Raw genomic sequence first — 12,955 nt, 5'->3', positions numbered from 1 at the left:
GGGGGGGGGGGGGGGGGGGGGGGGGGGCGACCTCAATGATGAGTCACAAAACATTCAAACCTTCACAACAATTCAGAGAAAGACGAGGGGGAGAGAGGAAGGACAGAAAGCAGGTGGCACTGTGGCAGCATTTCATGATTTACCATAAATAGTCCAAATGAAAATATGAGGATGTACCGTCTGTAATTAGAGACACAATAGCATGCAGTGGGATGAATGTGACTCACTTTCTCCTACATGGCGGAGAACAGATCAGGCGTCACATGGGAGATTTCTGCACAGCAATATTGTTCAATTTGGACTTGTATTGATTCAGCCCAGTCGCCAGAGGAAAATGTTGGCATTTCTGAAAACCACAAATATGTTTCCCTTGAACATTTCGTATGTATCACATCAATGTTCCTGAAGTGATGTAGTGTATGATCTGGCTTTGTCAGCGGGAGGTGGAGGGGATGGTGGATGGCATGAGACCAAGGCGAGATGGCTGCCAAGCTGCAGACCACTGTGGACCACAGTTCAAGACCAACAAACTGGTTGTGATTTAGGGGGTGGAGGTGCCATGTTTCCTGAGGGTTTTTAACCCCCAAAAGTGTGTGTCTTTTAGGGACAGGCTCCTTTTCCAGGGCTTTTCAACCACTAAACCTGGCTGTTTTTGCGACCTGTTGCCCTTTTTCCTGTGGCTTTTCAGCCCCCAAACCTGAATGTTTTCTGGGACACATGGCTCCTTTTCTAGCAGCTTTTAAGCCCCCCAAAAACAGGTGTTTTTAAAGACCCATGGCTTTTTTTCCTGAGGTTTTCATTCCCCAAATATGGGTGTTTATAGCAATCTGTATCTGTTTTTCCCGCAGCTTTGTAACTTCCACATGTAGGTGTCTTTGAGGGACCCCTGGCTCATTTCCCTGAGGGTTTTCAGCCCTCAAATGTGGGTGTTTTTTTCAGCAACCCATGGCTCTTTGTCCAGGGCTTTTCACCCCCAAACATGGATGTTTTGAGCAACCCGTGGCTCTTTTTCCAGTGGCTTTTTAGCTCCCAAACCTAAATGCTTTCTGGGACTCATAGCTTCTTTTACAACAGCTTTTAAGCCCCCAAACATAGGTGTTTTTAGGGACCCATGGCTCTTTTGTCCTTTTCAACCCCCAAATGTGGGTGTTTTAAGTGACCCGTGACCCTTTTCCTGTGGCTTTATAGCCCCCAGACATAAATGTTTTCTGGGTCCCATAGCTCCTTTTTTAGCGGCTTTTAAGCCCCCCCACACAGGTGTTTTTAGGGTCATATGGCTATTTTTCCTGGTGCTTATTAGCCCCCAAAACATGGGTGTTTTTTAGCCAGCTATGGCTCTTTTTCTAGTGACTTTTTAGACCCCAAACGTGTGTTTTTCTGGGACCTGTCACAGTTTTTTGTGGGGTTTATAAGTTCCCAAACTCTAGTGTTTTTTAGCGACCCATGGTTCTTTTCCAGGTGTTTTTCCACCCCTTAATGTTGGTGTTGTTTTGGAAGACATCACTGTTTTACCTGCAGCTTTTTAGTTTCCGAATGGGAGTGTTTTTTAGTGACCCACGGCTTTTTTTGTACTGGCTTTTTAGCTGTCAAACATGGGTGTTTTTTTAGCGAGCAATGGTGCTTTTTCTAGTCAAGTTTTAGCCCCCAAACGTGGATATTTTTCTGGGACCATTCACAGTTTTTCCTGTGGCTATTTAGTTTTTGGTGTTATTTAAGGAGCCAGCACAGTTTTTCCTGCAGCTTTTTAGCTTCCACGTGTGGGTGTTTTGGTCTTTTTCAAGCTGCTTTTCAGCCCCAAAACATAGATGTTTTTTCGAGACCCATCACTGTTTTTTCCTGCAGCTCTTTAGTTTTAAAATGTGAGTGTTGTTTAGTGACTCGTGTTTTTTTTTCGTAGCTTTTTAGCTCTCAAACATGGGTGTTTTTTAGTGAGCAATGGCGCTTTTTCTAGTCAAGTTTTAGCCCCCAAACGTGGATATTTTTCTGGGACCATTAGTTTTTCCTGTGGCTATTTAGTTTTTGGTGTTATTTAAGTAGCCAGCACTGTTTTTTCCTTCAGCTCTTTAGCTTTCAAATGTGAGTGTTGTTTTTCTTGTAGCTTTTTAGCTCTCAAACACTGGTGCCTTATAGGGACCCTAGCCTCTTTTTCCTGCAACTTTTTTAGCCCCCAAATGTTGGAATTTTTTGGAAACCCATGGCTCTTTTTTCCAGCTGCTTTTCACCCCATTTTTTGCACCCTATTTTTGTTTTTCCAGCGGGCGTAATGCCCCAAATAGCAAGTATTTTAAGTCAAAATATGATCTTTTCCTAAACATAACCAAGTGTTTTTTATGCCTAAACATATGACATTAACCACAGCATTATTGAAACCTAAATTTTCAATGCACTGTAGATAATATGCAAATGTAACATATCCGTGCATGGTTTGCAGAAATGTATAATTATAATAATTTTTCCTGGCAGCTGATTTGGTACAGCACTGCTATGTATATGTGCTGAACATAATCTTTTGAATTTTATTTGGATTATGACACAGGCGTTCTTTAGAGCTATAACCATCTGTTCTAAAATACAATTTACAAACAAAGGAAACTCAGTCAATGAAAGAAAAGTAATTAATGCAAAACATTGCTCGAGTATATTTAGAAGAAGAAGAAGAAATGTTCCAGAGGTGACTCTGTGGCAGCAGGGTGGCACACTGAGCAGGGTTATCGACCTTAATACCAGAGGACTCAGCAAGAGACACTCTCACCAAAATGTCCTTCAGAGTGACACTGAATCCCCACCAGCTCCAGGACTACTGGCCTGTAGCTGACTCCGACCTCTGACCTCCCCACAGATGGAGAGGAGTAAGTGAATCAAAAAAATCTCCCTGCTTTTAGGTGTGATACTCTATCTACTTTTCCCCTGGCTGCACGGATGAGATAGCAGCACCGGTCAAACAGATTCAGTGAGAGGCAGCAGCGCTCAGAATTATCCAAGAATTTTGAGCATGTGAGGGATTATAAAAAAAGGCTAAACTTTTTCTATTTGGAGAGGCTAAATTGACACACATTAGTATTCATACCTAAAATAATAATGACAGAAAAATAATCAAGTCCATTTCCCAGAGTCCATTTCTGGCTGTAATCCATTCACCTTAGTGTTAAAATGATTACTCTAGGAAGCATGGCAGGGGATGAATATGTTTTACATAAAAAAACAAATATTACTGATATAAAATAGGACAGCAGGAGATTGCTCAAACTGCTGGTCCTGCAGAAAGGCTCTTCACAATTCGAACTCCAATCTGTGTCACAGCGTGAGCCTGTTCTCTCATAGTCCGGCAGTCAAACATGTATTACATTTCTTGCTATGGAGCCGCACTGAGGTCGAATGTGAAATATCAAGCGCCCGTCTGCTAAGTTTTAGCAGTCCAGCAGCGTGCAGGCGTGCTCCAACATCCGTCACGGCTGAAATAGGGCGACTTCCTCCTCATCCAACCTGAGGAGCAAAGCTATTTGTTGCTTTCCTGTCTGGCTTCATCAGCGACGCAAATGCTCTCAGCTAATTGATTAAAATGATCTCTGTATTTTACACTGATGTCATCGGCATCCTTATGATTTTGGCAGCTGCAGCGACTGTGTGACTACCTGCAATTTGCTCGGTGTCTGACAGCGAGAGCAGTCGATCCTTGTAAGAGTCTGTGCTAAAATTAAAAACAATACATGCTGATGTGAGAAATGGAGATTTTGTTTATGTGCATTGACAGAAAGAATGTGTGAGGTCATCCCGTTTATACATTTTCTCATGCATCAACAGAAAGTTTGATTTGATTACAAAGACAGGCCTGCAGATGCAGTCTCTCCCCAGGAGTAAATGTTTATTGATCAAGAAAGACTTGGGCATGTAAATTCTGATTTGTATGTGTGTGTTGTCTGGGCCACAGAGTGGAATCCATCACTATTGGCATGTGGACCTGATTACTGGAGAGACTCTGAAAGTCTCATAGACCTATGATAAAGAACTCTGTCCAGGCCTCTTTACAACCACATCACTCAGGGTGTCTGCAAAAAGGAACAGTGCATTGCAACAACAACAGCAACAAAAAACCACCTCTCGTTACAGACCTCGTCTTGGCACAATCGCCTTAACTCGGCTCCTTCCCAGCAGAGATTCTTGTGTCTGGCCTGCAGGAACACATCTCAGAAGGGAATAATTTAAGGAGGAAAAATAAACTCGAATTGGATAAGAACCTAAACTTAAGATCACTTTAAAACATAAATGTCTTGACGAATGTGTGCGAAAACAGATGTAATATTCATGGGGAGGCAGAGTGGTGGAATCTGACTTGCATTTGATTCTCATTTGAAATGGAAGTAAGATGCAGCGGCAGAGCCAATTTGTTCACGAGAGTAGGAGGGGTGGTCCATTTTGATTTGAAACACCACGCTGGCAAAGGAGAAAAATAAAATGTGAAAAACGATCTTTCCAGCAGCGGGTATGGTAATCAGGACGGAGTTAGCATTTTGCAACTGCAGGCAGAAAAGCCCGGTCTGACTAAGCTCCTGGCTCACAGAGCAGGTACAGACAGTACATCTTGTATGTGTAACTGTTAGCAGACATAGAAATACATCATCCTGGGTAGAGTCTCTACCCAGTTGTCCAGCTGAGGAAAATATCTATTCATGTTCCTCAGCTGCATGAAACGGGATTACTCATAGAAACCTGGTTTTACATTTGTCTTGGTGATGTTTAGGTTTTGTCATAGTATGATGCCTCAACATGTCATGAGGTGGCGGCATTGAGTCTGTTTGGCCTGTCAAAGCATCTCATGTAAAGCTCACTGTTGTAAACAACACCTGCTGGGCTGTGTTAAAGTCACATGGGCTGGCACCCCAGTACATTGCTGAACTCCCGACCTCTTAGGTCCTCAGAACGATGTGTTTTAACTGTCCCACGATTGAGGCTGGTGGATAAGGGAGATCGTGCCTTTGTGGTAGCTGCTCCAAAGCTCAGGAATAATCTCCAGCTTTCTATAAGATCCTCCCTTTCCACTGACACTTTTGAGAGAAATCTTACAATGTACATGTTTTCAATTATATTTTATAGCCTTTTTTTAATGTATCTAAGCGTTCTTACCGGTTTTATTCTGTTTTATATTTGTGTACATGTTATATTGCTGTGTATTTGTATGTCATTCTTTAATTTTTACGCCTCTTTGGTCAACTGTGGTTGTTTTTTAATGTGCTATATAAATCAACTTTCAGTGTAAGTAGATGACCACTGATGGACAGGACACATTTATATTAGTGTACAATTAGAGCTGCAATCAGTTTGGTTCATGATGTTCGTCACTGGTAAATCTGGCGATGATTTTCTTGATTAATCAATTAATTGTTTGGGGACAATTTCCTGAAGGCCAAGACGATCAAATGACTAACTCTCCAAAATCTAAAGCCTTGGACTTTAACCAACACATTCTCACTCCGACCTCGTCACATATCCACGTTTGGTCATGGACTTTCCACGTCCACATACAACGTGCAAGGTACCCTGGGTGTGTTTGTTGTTGACGTTCTGGGACGCCGTGTCATTTTCTGCCTGTTACATGCATTGTCTTCTTTCAAAATACACTTCTGTATTCACAGGAAATTTAACGTTTATATACTGTCTCTTTCAAAATAAATGCCGGTACAACACTGCAAATCGATGTTTTGTTTCCTTCAACAACAAACACACGTGGTTAGGTTTAGGAAAAGAGAACAGATTTTAGGTTTCAGAATTTTTATTTTGAAGTGCCTTTTCCTGCTGTAGAGTGAGTGACTAACAGACAGAGACAGCAAACTAGCTGAAGGATATGGCCAAATGCAAGTATGACACTAAGTATATTAAATTGTGTGGACCTTGAACTAATGACTAAGGACAAATCTGGACCTTGTGGCTGGACCAGTTGGGAACCACTGGTCTAAATGATATAAAGTGTATATTAAATATAATATAAATGATCTGACTATGACAAATGATAGAATATGTACCCAGATTCCACGTGTGTCAACTGTGAGCAAAAGAGACGAGCAGAGCCAACACACCCACACACACACAATCACACACAGATGCACACAATAGCTTCTGGAGACAGAGCTCTACACGTGATTTAAACAGCAGAGGAGCAGAATCTCTTGCTNGATTCCACGTGTGTCAACTGTGTCTAAACAAAGAGCAAAAGAGACGAGCAGAGCCAACACACCCACACACACACAATCACACACAGATGCACACACAAGCTTCTGGAGACAGAGCTCTACACGTGATTTAAACAGCAGAGGAGCAGAATCTCTTGCTGACCAGTGCAGAGAAATGCACTTCTGGTGTGAACGGCCAGGCAGCTGCTGACAGATGGCTGCGTCTGTGTCCACTGCGAACCCAGCGTTAGTGTGTGCTCACCTTATTTCTTATCCAGATGTTCAGGAGGTTTTTACAGGGAGCTGAATTATCTGCAGAGTTCTCCTCCTCTTCAGAACAAACAGACCTGGTGATTTAAACCAGTAAAAACACTGAATAAAGCAATTTCATGTTACAAATCAGTGTTTTCCCAACGCTGCTTGTTGCAGATGGGCCTCTAACTACAGTGGCTGACGTGAATATGAAACTGCCAAATATTATTTTAATAGCTTTATAATGTATGCACCATAAAAAGGTGTGTTACATCCAACATATGGTCCAGTTGAACATGCACCTCAGTTTGATACAGTATATGTAGCAGGGGGTCTCTGCTCTGTCTCACTCTCAGCGAACAGATCCTTGGCCTGAAAAACATGTAAGACCCCTAACCTAAAGATATTCATGTCTTTAATTACATAAGATAGTGTTTGCCAACCTTTTTGGCTCGTGACCTCTTGAAATAAAGCCGTGTCTTCTTGTGACACCTCATTGCAGCTTTCAGAAGTTTGTAAATTACAAATTTTGACCTCTAATCTTCTTATTTTAATACATTATCAAGGTCCAGAGAGGTAAACCATCCAATATCTCCCCCCAGAAGTAGAGATTGGAGATAAGAATTCAAATTTAGAACCCTGCAGGGCGGGGCAGTGGTTAGCATTGTCGCCTCACAGCAAGAGGGTTGATGGGTCGGACTCAGGGTGGGCTTTATCTGGGTCCCACAAACCAAAGATATGCAGATTAGGTTAATTGATGACTCTAAATTGGCTGTAGGTGTGAGCATGGGTGTCTCTATAGCCCTTTTTAGGTAGGAATGTGCAAATTTGCAGGAAAGCCCAATCAGTCTTCTTTCAGCATTGGCAGTATAAAAACAAAATCGGGGAGTGCGGCAAAATGCCGCCTACCTACTTTTGTTTATACAGAATGTGCCTTTTTCGGGGCAATGGGGGGCGTGAGCAAGTAACAAAACGTGTAGCTCAGCGCGTGACGTAAACAGTGACGTGGGAGGAAAGCNCAGGTTTGTGTTTCCCTCTTGCTACTAGCTGCTTGCTAATTCCTGCTATCAGCTGTTTCCTGTTTATCCACCGCCAGTGGCTCGCACATGCGGCGTCATCAACAGCTCCTCCCACAAGTCTTCAACAGCCCCTCCCGTTGCGGAAGGCCGCCTCTGTCTGTTTAAACTGAAAGGATTCCGCCATTATGTCTACCCTACGAGGCGGAAAATTGGGCGCCTTGGATCAACTCGCCATTCCGGCTCTGTGTGTCTAAATGCTCGCAGCTGGCCGGCAAAACGGCCCAACATTCGCCGAAAATCTGGCAGTGTAAAAGGGGCTTATGTGTCAGCCCTGTGACAGTCTGGCGTCCTGTCCAGGGTGTACCCCACCTCTCGCCCAATGTCAGCTGGGATAGGCTCCAGCCCCCCGTGACCCCCACCAGGATAAGTGGTCATGCATTAGTTATAGATTTCGTCCCCTCAGTATTTAGAGCATGTGCATTTGTCCCCACCAGTAAAAACACAAACGTGTCACAGGACTTTTTTTGGACAAAATTAACATTTATAATTTTACTGTAGATTACTGTAAGTGACTTATCTGACACTATCGTGAGATAATCTGATGCTGTAAACCCCACCTTGTAACGTCAATCAAATGTTTTTACAATATTTACAACAATATTTAAAAGAAATACTACAGTTCCTGAATCGGATGTTGCTGTTTCAGTACAAGAGAATCAACACATTCTGAATATGTGTCGAGTCATTTCCCATATCGCACCCATTTCACATTAAACCCCTGCAAAACACTTTTTTTTGGTCCCTTCCTGTACATTCCCCGTTCACTTCATGCTGCGAGCGACAATTTGCACTGAAACACGACGCGCCTTTCATCTCTGGAGGGAGCACCTGTGTGACTCACAGACAGGGAAATGATGTCACAGGTTTTTCGCAGCCATGTTGCCGTGTGCACAGTCTGTTTCTCAGACACATCAGCTAAACGTGGAGCCCATTTCCTGGAAGCTCTCAACCTTCTTGTAAAGTCTAATGAGGGAGATCCCACGCTTGATCGCAAAGCTGTGAACCAGACAAACCTGTGAAAACATTTTCACAGCGTACTCAAACAGATTCGAACCTTAAAGCGAGCATGATGCATATTCATTTAACCCAGAATAGATAAGAAACAAACAAATGCTGTCACAGGTTTTAGTGGTTAGTGGTCAGGTTGTATTATTCAGACGTATTTCTGTGAAAATAAAAAGGTTTCACCAGTTTTCAGAGGGATCTATGCACTCTTATTTGCACACAGCCTGTGAGATTGTCAATATAACATTCTGGACAGATTGGAGAAAAATAGCATTAATATTTATCACAGGTTTAACATTATATCTCGATGTGGATCTCGTTGCTTTTGTCTCTGTTGTCTCTGTGCCTGTTGCTCCCTCGTTCTCAGCACTTTCTGTGTTCCCACTGTTAATACATGTATTGATTTGATGTGTAAGCGATACATTGGCTGTGCCCATTGTGGAACTAGAGGGTTTCTGATGGAGTATACATTCAGCATCCACCTGTGTAACTCAGCTTGTCACCTTTCATTATATATATAAACTAATAGTGTTAGCAGATAGTCCACCCCTATAGATACATGTATGTGATTTGAATTAAAAATAACAGGGATAAAATCACTTATATAATTTATAACATACTATATAATTCATGTCACAATGCCTAGTTCCATTTGTCCACTGACTCCGTAACAGTTTGCACATGTGATTTGCTAATGTAGCCAAGGAGCTTCAATGAACCCCAGGCCTCACATGGCCTGCTCATGCCTCCATTTAATTGGACTCATGTTTGAAACCAGTTAAGCCCAGTAATACCCATCAGGTTACATATTATATGTTACTTTTTGTTTTGCATTCGCTGCACAAGCAACCCAGCAGGAGTCATTAGTGTGGCAAAACCATCTGCACAAACTGCAAGACCGAAGCTGAGAAGCGCCTCAAGTGGGTACTGTGTGGTGGGCAAATGTTGTTCCTTTGCACAGCCATGATACGGAGTTTTACTTGTGCAAGCAGTCAGAATTGAAATCTCAGCTAGGAGTGGGAGGGCATTGCAGATGAAGTTTTATTTACAATTTAGATTTCCACTCTAGTTGACTGTACGCCAACTCATGTTCAGCCCACAAGGTAATCAAGTGAAATCTCACTCATGGGCCGTCTTTGTCATAACAGTCCTGCTTGCTTCATCTCATTAGGGGCCCACCAGCTCAGACGCCAGACTAAGATATTGGCTTTGTGTACATTTCTGAAAACCACAGATATGTTACATTTATATGTTTCATATGTGTCATGCAGTTGAGATTACGTGTATATGAGCTGTGTTTCAGGTGGTGGAGGGGATGGTAGATGGCAAGCAGCAGACCATTGTTGGAGACAAAAACAGAACCTGTGGTCGGGACATGTCCAGCCTTGTTTGTAGCGACAAAGTCAAATATTTCTTAACGTGAGTTTGGGACATTTCCTGCTGTGTTTGTAGCAACCGAACTGGGTATTTTTCAACAAAATTTTGAGACCTGTCCAGCTGTCTTTGTTGTAATAAAACCAGAGTGTTTTTTCATGAGAGATTGGGACATTTCCAAGCACGTCTGTGGCAACAAAAGCGGGTATTGTTTAACAAGAGTTCGGGACATTTCCAGCCGTATCTGTAGTGACAAAAGTGTTATTTTGTTGACAAAAGTTTGGGACATGTCCAGCCATCTTTGTAGCATTAAAACCAGGTATTTTATTAACAAGCAATTGGGACATTTCCAGCTGTATTTGTAGCAGCAAAAGTTGGTATTTTTTTAAAAGGAATTCAGGACATGCCCAGCCTTGTTTGTAGCGACTGCACTGAGTGTTTTTTAACAAAACTTTTTGCAGTAATAAAACCAGGTATTTTTTAAATGAGAGATCGGGACATTTTCAACTGTGTTTGTTGCAACAAAGGCAGGTATATTTAACCAGTGTTTGAGACATTTCCAGCTTAATTTATGTGGACAAAAGATGGGGGTTTTTTTGACAAAAGTTTGGGACTTGTTTATGTAGCATTAAAACCAGGAATTTTTCTAACAAGAGTTTGGGACATTTTCAGCTATGTTTGTAGCGGCACAACCAGGTTTTTTTTTTCCAACAAGAGTTTGGGACATATCCAGCGATTTTTGCAGCGACAAAGGCAGGTATTTTTTAACGTGAGTTTGGGACATTTCCAACTGTGTTTGTAGCAACAAAACCGGGTATATTTTAAAGAAAATTATTGGGACCTGTCTGGCCATCTTTCTAACAATAAAACCGGGTATTTTCTTAATGAGAGATTGGGACATTTACAACTGTGTTTGTGGCAACAAAAGCAGTTATTTTTTAAATAAAGTTTAAGACATTTCCAGCCACATTTGTGGCGGCAAAAGTGGGTATTTGTCCAGCCTTGTTTGTAGCGACCGAAGCGAGTATTGGTAAAGAGAAGTTTGCGATCTGTCCAGCCGTCTTTGTAGTGACATACCCAGGAATTTTTTTAATATGAGTTTGGAGCATGTCCAGCTATGTTTGTAGCAACAAAAAGAGGCATTTTTTTAATGTGAGTTCAGATCTTGAGTTCAGGCTACGATAGTAGCTTGCAGTGTACGTTCAAGCAATGTAGGGTGGAGGGGCCACTTTGAATGTTGTGTTTTAAGACATTAACGGACAATGCCCACATACTATAGATTTAAGGATACAAGAAGATTGTGGTTGGTTGTTGGGTAGAGGGGAAAAGACTGATTTCAGTTCTGTGATGGCCCAGGACACAATCTCTAGTCTTCTATATAAATGTCAGATGTGATTCACGCCCATCTACCATTAAAGGCACAATGTTTTCTGAATATTTACACCAGACGTAAATCATGAGGTGCAGAATGCCCCTCTCACCCAGACCTTAACCACACCAACCTCATACCCACATCATATTTATCCCCAGACCTAACCATAAAAACATTTTTAACCTGTTACAGTGGCTCAACACGCCCAGCCTGTTTGGTCCATGACACACTTTCACCCATAATTATGATGCAGTCTGAAATAACGCTTGAGTGAACGGTGAATTGACACATCCAGGCTGACATACATTTCTTGAGTCAAAACTTTTTTTCTTTTTAAATCATTCAATAAATGAACGAGTGGATAAAACACTTTTGATATCAAAAATGGGATAGAAGCTTATAATAATTCAAAGCTGATGTCATTAAATAGAATATCTAATGTGGCAAATGATGAACGGAAATAGAAGATGTTCTTCATTCATCCATCCCGGTTTGACATACTGTACCCTCTCGGGAAAGATCAAGGCCTTATCGATGCCCAGCCTCTCCGCTCAGCACCCAAATGCCTTTCTCTTCATCACACTTGCAGTGTCCCATTTTTAGATGAAAGCAATCCCACCGAGGCGTATTGTTCATTTGGCATTTGAATGCATGAAGGCAAATGGAATATTGCAAATTATTTTGAAGAAATTTCAAACCTTAACTTTGTTTTTGTGTTTGTGTTTTTTTTCTGTGTGTGTGTGTGTGTGTGTGTGTGTGTGTGTGTGTGTGTGTGCGTCATGCTCGCTCCCTGGAGTCTGTATCTTTTTTTTCTTTTGTGCAGACTTGCCAGGCAGGCAGACTAGACCTATGTGAACAGATGTTTACAGACAGGAAGTAACAACACCCTCCTTCCCCCTTAACTCGCGTCAGCAGTTTCAACTCTATCACTTCCCCTTTCACCAAACAACATCCAAAACAAAATAATAAAGACATATTTGCATATTATCGCTACCTACAGATGTACAGTTGTGTTTAGTGATGCCATAATACAGGAACAAACAATGGGGACTGTCGTGCGGCGCTGGGCACACAGTTTACCAGACACCATGTGATTTCCTATTAGCGTAACTGACAATATTTAATGCTTAGTTCAGTGGCACTTCAGACAAACTGTTTATCCCTGAGCTAAATTGCTTTTAGACAAACCTCTTCTCTGGCAATAAATGCAGAAGCACAGCTGTTTTTCCTTCAGTCTTTGCTAACAATGTATAATCACATTGCACGCAGAACCAAACACAGGGCTCGGTGCTGGTAGTTACATAATTAAAACTGTAAATGGGAATATTATTTCAAAATGATCAAATAACACAATGCTAATCTTTTGTGCCCAGCTGGCGGGAGAACCTCCTTGGCTCTGTGTGTGTGTATTGATTTTCTTGGTTCTCTCATCTGGTATGTTGACAAGAGGCAAATACATACCGCGAAGCTAAATGACTGCTATTTAATTTGGTTTTAGTGATTCAGCAGCCCGCTGTTTACCTGAAGGGAAAGGATACTGCAGCTTCAGTTTATCGGCCCACTGGGCTGTAGCTGCACACATGCCTGTGCAGAACAGAATTTGTCTCTTTTAATCAATGGGTGTTGTTTCTAATGTGGAGGAAGGCTCGCTAGCCTGAAGTTACATGAGTGTATGACAAGTAAAGAGACTTTTCACCTTGCTGTGCTCT

The sequence above is a fragment of the Epinephelus moara genome, chromosome 21, assembly GCF_006386435.1.
Source record: "Epinephelus moara isolate mb chromosome 21, YSFRI_EMoa_1.0, whole genome shotgun sequence".
Classification (NCBI taxonomy): Eukaryota; Metazoa; Chordata; class Actinopteri; order Perciformes; family Serranidae; genus Epinephelus; species Epinephelus moara.
The sequence above is the reverse complement of the archived record's forward strand: the minus strand, read 5'-3'. Positions refer to the sequence as shown.